The sequence below is a fragment of the Scardinius erythrophthalmus genome (genome assembly GCF_964197995.2).
Source record: "Scardinius erythrophthalmus genome assembly, chromosome: 14".
NCBI classification, from domain to species: Eukaryota; Metazoa; Chordata; class Actinopteri; order Cypriniformes; family Leuciscidae; genus Scardinius; species Scardinius erythrophthalmus.
In genome coordinates this window covers 820,591-829,893 of record NC_138234.1, presented here as the reverse complement: position 1 = coordinate 829,893, position 9,303 = coordinate 820,591, and positions in this window count along the sequence as shown.

Sequence of the window (9,303 nt, the reverse complement as noted above, 5' to 3'; positions counted from 1 at the left end):
TATAGACAGAATAGTGTTCACTCAGCAAAACTCACTCACTGTATTTGGTCATGTATTTTAAGCTTCGATTCAACAGGAATTTTTGTTTAACTGATTATGTTCATCAATATCATCACATTATCCAAATATGTTATCACTATAATGTAGTTAACTGTCCAGTCTTAATAAGATTTAGTTTTATTTAAAGGAAATAGTGTGTTAGAAGAACAGATAATTGGGTTGAGATAATGGCAGTGAACCCTTCAGTAAGATGAGGTAAATTGTCACTAGATGAATTAAATATTTGAAAATAAGCCACCAATATTGAGATTAAAAATTAGACTTGATGTATTTATAGGTGCCACTTGTGATCAAGCGCCTTAACCTTGAGAAAGGGTTGTTATGTGAAGGGTATCAGTGACTGGAGTTCAGACATTGTTTAGGTCTTATGTAGAGCATAATCTTCTTCAAGTGCCTTGGCACTACAGTAGAGCCCAGTTTAGCCGTGGAGAAGCTCTCAAATGTCACTGGGATACTGTTCCCAGAAGCCTGGAAAGCTTTTCATGTGACAAAGCAGCAAATTTGGGCACAACAGTTGTCATTCTGTGAACTTGTGCATATGGTGACACTTTTGCTGAAGGCCTTGCGACAAGATCTGGCAGAATAATGATGTGTAGACAAACCTATGAAAAGGTGTGAGACGAGTCAATTTCATCATTCATAACTTTAGAAGTGTATTTTCTTCCCTGGTCATATTCCATATTAATAAAAGATATATATATATATAAACACATTTACAAGCACAGCCACAGCTCTTAATATTTTTTTAAGTCAAATTGGTTACACTTTCGATGGTCCAGACATTGTACTTACTATACGTAACTTTGTAACTTTACTATACGTAACTTGTCAACTAACTCTCATTAGAGTATTAGTAGACTGCTAGGTTAGGGTTAGGTTATAGCGTTGTACTTGCAAAGTACATTGCAGTCAGTAGAATGTCTGTTCTAAATAAAGTGTTAGCAGGTTTTAAGCAAACAGTCTACATATACTCTAATGAGAGTTAGTTGACATGTTGTTGACAAGTTACGTATAGTAAGAAGAATGTCTGGACCATCAAAATACAGTGTTAATGTCTAATGTATATAGGGGTCTCTTTTAGACATCCTAATCAGGTGGATAATAGAAATAGCTTATAAATAAGAGGCATAGCAAATGTTGTGAATTAAAGTGTATGATTTCTTATTTGGACTAAATGCAAACTTTGTTTTTGGCCATGCATTTAATTTGTCCTCTCTCATCTCTCTGCTCATTTCCAGCTTGTTATTTCAGTTTTACACTCTACTAATGGCTGTGCTAGTCTATTGGGCATCAGGTGTCTGTTAATTTGTGATTAAATGCTGTTGATCTCAGAGTCGTAGTCATATTACAGTCAAATTTATTTGTATAGTGCTTTTCACACTACACAATTTCAAATCGGCTTTACTGTTATGTCTATAATGCCTTTGTACTTTGCCATAGAGCAAGTTTTAGAGCTGGGCTATATATATCGATGTGATATGACTTATTTTCCAGACTTAGGTCTAGATATATTGTATTTCCTGCAGTTGTTGTGACGCAGTGACTTGGAGATGTCAAGGCAATTAGGAGGTTTAAATATTGGTCAGTTATGTTGTAAGCGAGACCAGGGTGAGTGTGTGGTATATTCAGTTAATGGTAAAACCCATTTTGTAAAATTACAGTGAATTGATGATGATTGGCTGACTATATCCATGATCAGCAAGTCTTGTGTGACGGTTCTGAGCTGTAATCAGGCACGACTGCATGAATGCATCATGAAAAAGCGGCCCTGATTTCTTCAGAGCTCTCCAGGATTGGGTGGCGTTGGGTGTGCCGTGTTCCTGGCCTTGGATCCTGCCCATGTTCTTTTACTTTCCTTGCAAGGACAATGCAATGTGTCCAACAGGCTTTCTTAGTTTCTTTGAAATGATGGCAGGAGGCTGTGGAATAAATTCTAAGGTGTTGACACCTTATAAGAAGGGGACATGTGCTCAATAAAAAAGCATCTTTCCCTAAGGGTGGTCATATTAGGACTTTCCACAAATATAGCTGGTCGGTCAGCAATGCCATCAGAGCTTTGCCATTTGTCAGCAAAGGTCACAAGTGTTATTGTGGTGTCAAGTTGAAAGTTTGATATCAAGATGGTCATTCGCTTTAATCAACTCCGACTCGGACACCCATATTTCTAAGAGTATTGTAGCAAGCTATTGATTAATTTAATCTTTATAGTTGGTCATTCCTTTGTTTGGTCAGTATAAAGAAAGACTTTACATTAGTGTTTATCTTTATTTATTCATTTAGCAGGTGCTTTTATTCAACAGCTGGTTTGCAGGCATGCTGTTCTTGCATTGATTCATTCTTTGGCTTTCCTGTTGTTGTCATACAGTAATGGGACACAGCTGAACTGGCCAGGTAATATTTCTTTAAAAAAAAAATGTATTTTTTGCATTTGTAATCGATAATACAGACATTCTCTGGCCCTTTGTATGCTTTCTTGCTCAAGTGCTTTCCTTAGGAGAATTCACAACTAGATGTAAATCTTTAGACCGAGAAGTAATGTGCTTGACTCAAGGAAAATTGGTTCTACAGTTTGTTTACAGAGTTTCTAATACATGTGATGAGAATGTACCTGTAGTATTTTCGGGATTATTTGTCTTTGAGGACAGATGTGGTCTTGTGATTTGGGCATCTGTTAGTCATTCTGAATTTCTAGTAGTATTTAGATTAAACCTGAGTTTTACACTTAGACTAGGCATTTACCATGTCATATTTTTGGGATGCAAACTGGAGCATTAGAATACATTTGATTGCTTTTGTCAGATTATATATTTGGTAATAACTTGAAATGGAGTTCTCTCTCATTTGAATGGCAAATAATGATCTAATCATTTACATTTATTTTGTATGAAACATTTTTTCAGTAACATTCTAGTTTTAAGATGGAACAGCAACTACATTATTTAACATGAACTAACTTCAATACTGAACAGTACTGTTACAGCATGTATAAATCTTAATATTGATTTCAAAATGAATTATTTTTTCACATTATCTGTTATTTGAGTGTTAACATGCACTGTGAACTAACATGAACACGCAATCAACAATTCTGTGCTTATTAAGATTAATAAAGACTGTACAAATATATATTTTTCTAATTGATGATTCATGATAGCTATTAACTAATGTTGATAATGGGACCTTATTGTAAAGTGTTTCCATTTTCTGATTTAATTTTCTTTGCTCCTCCCGCTAACAGAACTTTTTGATGTATGACGTCCTTTCACAGAACCGTACTGCAAGTGTCTCCAATCTAACAGCTTCAGAATAAATATACATTAACATACATCTACGCACACATTCTTTTCATGGAACTCAAAGGTGCGCTCAGTAATGTTGTTACACTGGCTAAAACATCAGTCATCTTGGACTTTTCAGATAATGATGCCACTGTAAAAAAGGTATTTGCCTTAGCCATGATGATTAATTGTTCTGTGAGCAAAAGTGTCCAGTAACAATCCCATGTAAAAGAAAACTGTAGGGCTGCAACAACTAATCAATAAAATCGATAATAATCGATAATGAAAATCATCAACAACGAATGTCATTATCGACTAGTTGCGTCTGCCGACCGTGCACGGAAAACATCCGCCAGTTACGTCAAATTACAGCTTTGAATAACGCATTGCTATGGACAAAATGCATCTAAAAATAGTGGAGGAAACAGAGTGAGTTGCTGCTGGAAAGGTGCGTTATCCAAGCTGTCCAAAACATGAGCATTCTGTATTTTAAGCTTCAAGGTAATGCATTAGTGTAATGTTTAACATGGCTTGCCTGTCAGGCACTTTGACAGATGTGTGTGCTGTTTAATGTGTGATATGTTTCCTCGGCGCAAAACTTTAATTTTACAGTTATATCCATATCTGTAAGTGTTACAAATTCACGCAAGTATTTCCATTTTGCATGAAGGCTCGTCCTGACTGTCGGCGGGATGCATAAGAGAGGGAGACAATTAATAATCAGTGCAAAAAATATCCATTTTGCTGAAATATCTGTTGTTGGACAGACATGTAATATTTTATGAGAGTGGTAACTGGAAAGTGATGATATTGTGTAATTTAATATAAATGTAAGACGTTTCTTACATGTACTGGATAAAGAAAAGACAGGAATAGGTTACTGTGTCCGGAGTGCATGTGTGTGTTCCTGCAGAACATTCCTCTTATCTGTTAACACTGAGTTTGTTTTTCTGTTTTTCTTTATCATCTTTATTATTATCTACTAGGGCTGAGAGAAAAAACCTATTCACCTAACTATCGCAACTATTTGTTTATGATTTTAAAATAGTTTTTTTTTATTCCAGAATTGATATTAATTCAAATTAAATTGCTTTATTTTTGTCCTTGCTTATAGACAGAGGTGTAAAGTCCAGGGGTCAGAAAGTAAAAGTCCTGCCATATGTTTATTCCACCCATGAACTCAGCCAGCTGATTTCACTAATTAGTTCGGCTAATTAGTTGGGCGGCTCACCCAAATTTTCAATTGTATTATTGGGCTTGTAACCTAACCCCTCATTTACACTGCAAACGCCTGCGGTGCATTACGGCTGCGACAAGGTTTTATTCCGTCCTCCACGCGGTGCCAACTAACACCGGGAGCATTTCAGAAGCGGAGCGAGTGGATGCGCGAGACCACGTGATTTGCCTGTCCGACGTGTTTTTTCTTGATTTTTGGATTTCTACCATACAGTCTATGGTTTCTACCAAGGATATTGGTGTGTAATACGTTTGGGAGTTTGCACAGAGTGTTTATTTTGAATTTGACAATGTTTTCTTTTACTTTTATTTTGTATTTCCGGTGCGACTAGGACGCGCGTCCGTCAAAAATAGACTAGGCGCCTATATTTAGCGAAGCGGCGCGGAGAGCCGCTTCTGGGAAGCTTCTGAAACGCGCCGCATCGCGGCCGGTGTAAACACCAGCATTGACTAGAATGGGCGCGATCAGCTCCGGTAGCCGTGTCGCAGCCGTAATGCGCCGCAGACGTGTGCGGTGTAAATGAGGGGTAAGAGCTCTGACTTACTGGCAAGGTCCGGATTTCATAAACCACTCACCAGACTGGGTCCGGATAGAATCCTCAGCCTGCCTTCCTTTCTCACTCTCAGTCCTCCTATTCGCACCCTTACCACTAGGCCTAGACTCTCACTCGTTGCACCCTATTGTATGGAACTATATTCCTAATTCGTAAATATTTTGGATGGCAGAGGGGTTCAATCTGTGCCCCAGTTGCCAGAAATCATAGATTTACATTTACATTTATTAATTTAGCAGACGCTTTTATCCAAAGCGACTTACAAATAAGAACAATAGAAGCAGTTAAACTAACAGTAGGACAACAATATGCAAGTGCAATGACCCTTCTCAGTTTAATCTAACGCAGTACGTTAACTTTTTTTTTTTTGAGATTCACTCAACCTCTAAATGACCAGGCATTCTTGCTTTGGCAAGAAAAACGTATCGTAACATGCAAAGATCTTTTTGCTGATGGTAGCTTCTTGTCTTTTGCTCAATTAGAATCTCAATTTAAAATACCTAAAGCCCACTTTTTCAGATATCTACAGGTATGTGATTTTACACATAAGAATTTTATTTCTTTTCCTTCCCTTCCTGATCCAAACCCTATTGAAACCCAGTTTTTCCTGACGACCCAGAGCATAGAGGCACCATCTCTAGCTTATACATAAAACTTACATCATTATTATCCACTTCTGTTAATGCACAAAGAGATTCCTGGCAACTGGACCTTAATATCTGCCTGACGGACGAGGTATGGGATGAGGCTAAATATAGAATCCATGACCATATCCATATCCATGGCCACGCGAACCGGAATTATCCCGACACCGCTTTATCTGTAGAGAGGTAAAGGGAGGAAGGCCTTCACAGGGGAGACACTAGTGACACATCAGGACTGCGCTGTCGTCGTGTCCAGGCGCAGGTCCTTCATCAGATCTGGATCCGGCGGTCAGCGGTAAACCTCGGGATAAACAGAGAGACTAATATTAACGTAGACGCCATTCTTCTTATGATGTACCAAGTACATCAGGATTTATGGGAAGTGTTCCCGGTTCCAGCTGACCTAATCTATGCAGCCCAATATTGATTTATAGAAGTCTATAATGTATAATGTGAATGCTAGGTCAAAGAGATGTGTCTTTAGTCTAGCTTTGAACTGACAAGAGTGTGTCTGCTTCCCGGACAATGTTAGGAAGACTGTTCCAGAGTTTTGGTGCTAAATAGGAGAAGGATCTACCGCCAGCAGTCGATTTTGATATTCTAGGCATTATCAACTGGCCGGAATTTTGAGATCACAATAGACGTGAAGGACTATAATGCATTAAGAGCTCGCTCAAGCACTGTGGAGCTCAGTTCAAATCTAGACTAAAAACACATCTTTTTGACCTAGCATTAACATAACACATTATAGACTTCTATAATTCAATGTTAGGCTGCATAGTTTAGGTCAGCTGGAACCGGGAACATTCCCCATAAACTTGTACTTGTTACATCATAAGAAGAATGGCATCTACGCTAATATTAGTCTCTCTGTTTATCCGAGGTTTACCACAGTCCGCCGGATCCAGGCCGTATCCAGATCCAATGAAGGACCTGCGCCTGGACACGATGACAACGCAGACCTGAAGTGTCAACCAGTCCCTCCCTGTTTACTGAAGTCAGCCGGATTAGATCAGATGGTGGATCTGCACCTGGACCCATCCATGACGCATCTCTTAAGTGCCAGCCTCATCAGCCCTGTGAAGGCCTCATCGACACGACCAATCTGACCTCTGACCTGTAATGCTGCCTGGATCATAATCATACAATGTTCGCTCGTTGGCCAGAGGAGAACTGGCCCCGACTGAGCCTGGGTTCTCCCAAGGTTTTTTTCTCCATTCTGTCACCTGATGGAGTTTGGGTTCCTCGCCACTGTTGCCTTGGCTTTTGGCTTGCTTAGTTTGGGACATTTAATATTCAACAATATTATTGATCTGCCTTATTAAGGGTGGACAATGACGCAATTTTCTTCTAGAAACAAACTTTGTTATATTATTTTCATGTTATCACTGTGAAGCTGCTTTGATGCAATCTGTATTGCATCAAATACATGCAATACATGTATTTGATGTATTATCAAATACATTTGTGTGTTATCAAATACATCAAATACATACCCCCCCCCCCACACACACACCCAGGTTCCTAACTGATGACGAAGACTTGACAGAGCAGCCATCAAGTGTTAGACAGTATTCTAGGTTATTACGTGAGGAAGTTTTTTGTCCAATAATTAGAATCTCTGTTTTTTTTTTTTAAATTAAGTAGTGGAAAATTACTAGTCATCCAATTTTTTTATATCAGCTATGCATTCCGTTAATTTTGTGAATTGGTAAGTTTTGTCGGGGTGTGAAGAAATATAGAGCTGAGTATCATCAGCATAACAGTGGAAGCTAATTCCATGCTTCCTAATGATATCTCCTAAGGGTAGCATGTGCAGAGTGTGTGTGTGTGTGTGTGTGTGTGTGTGTGAGGGTAGCATGTACAGAGTGAACAGCAACGGTCCTTGTACTGAGCCTTTTGGTACGCCATACTGAACTTGTGATCGATAAGACATCTCTTCATTTACTGCTACAAACTGATAACGGTCAGATAAGGATGATTTAAACCATGCTAGTGCAATTCCACTAATGCCAACATAATGTTCGAGTCTATTTAAAAGAATGTTGTGGTCAATAGTATCAAATGCAGCACTAAAATCGAGTAACACTAATAGCAAGGTACAACCACGATCGGATGATAATAGCAAATCATTTGTAACTCTAATGAGAGCAGACTCAGTACTATGGTACGGTCTAAATCCTGACTGGAAATCCTCCAGATATCATTTCTTTCTATAAAGGAACATAGCTGTGAGGATACCGCCTTTTCTAGTATCTTTGAAAGAAAAGGTAGATTCGAGATCGGCCTTTAATTGACTAATTCTGTACGATCAAGTTGCGTTTTTTTAACAAGCGGTTTAATCATTGTCAGCTTAAAAGTTTTTGGTACGTATCCTAATGACAAAGATGAAGATTTTTTTAAAGGTTTAAAGGGGGGCACGACCAAAAACGTTTGAGATCCACTGGTAAAGGGTCTAACATACATGTTGTCGATTTAGATGATTTAACGAGTTTAGCGAATTCTTCCTCTTCTATAGCAATGAATGAATCGAATTTTTCCTTAGGGAGACTACAATGCACTGCCTGATGCGATACTGTAGTAGACGGTTGCATGGTTATAATTTTCTCCCTGATATTATCAAACTTAAAAGTGAAGAAGTTCATAAAGTCATTAATGCTGTGCTGCTTGGAAACTTCTGAGCTTGAAGCTTTATTTTTCGTTAATTTAGCCACTGTTTCAAATAAATACCTAGGATTATGTTTATTTTCTTCTAATAGGTTTGAAAAATAAGCAGATCTAGCAGCTTTTAACCCCCTGAGGTCGGCTGTTGTGCCGGCGCGATAGGCTCGTTTTTTTCCTTATCAGTGCAACAGAGACGAAAAATACTCGGTTGATTTTGATCTTACATACTTGTTTTACATCACTCGATCCTGTTAAGTGTGTATTATTTTTGTGTATACTCACAATAAAAACAAAGTGTTGTGCTTTTTGCCAAATAAAGAAAAATAAACATGATGCGAGTTCTGCTTTCTCTCTGTCAGTGTAGTCTGCAACGCGTCCGAAAATGAACTGTAACTCAGCAAATTCTCAGTCAAACAGGCATACAGACACACGGGCATGAAGATTTAATTCTCCTCTTTTAAATGAAGTAATTTTTATATAAAAAAAAATTCTCAGTTTATGTAATATGTATGGAAAGAGAGAGATGTCAGTCGTTCTCATCTCAGCTCATTAAGTTTTAATGTGACTCAGCCCATGGAGAGCGCGCGCTATTCAAACGCAAATAATCTGAGGTGATCCAGGCAAACCCGTGAACGTCCACATCAGCTGGATAACACACACAGTGAGTTCACTTTCAGACTCATGTACTTTACGACGCTGTGAGGAATAATACTATCTTGATAATAATCCTGGAAAATTTACCTCAGAAGTGCTGGAAGTTTCATTTCGAGGAGCAAAGGGATCCGGCTGAGGAATAGGTTAGTTCTATATCTGCTTTGTTCTAATCGCAAGTGTCTGTACACGCTGAATGAATGAACGCACAGATGC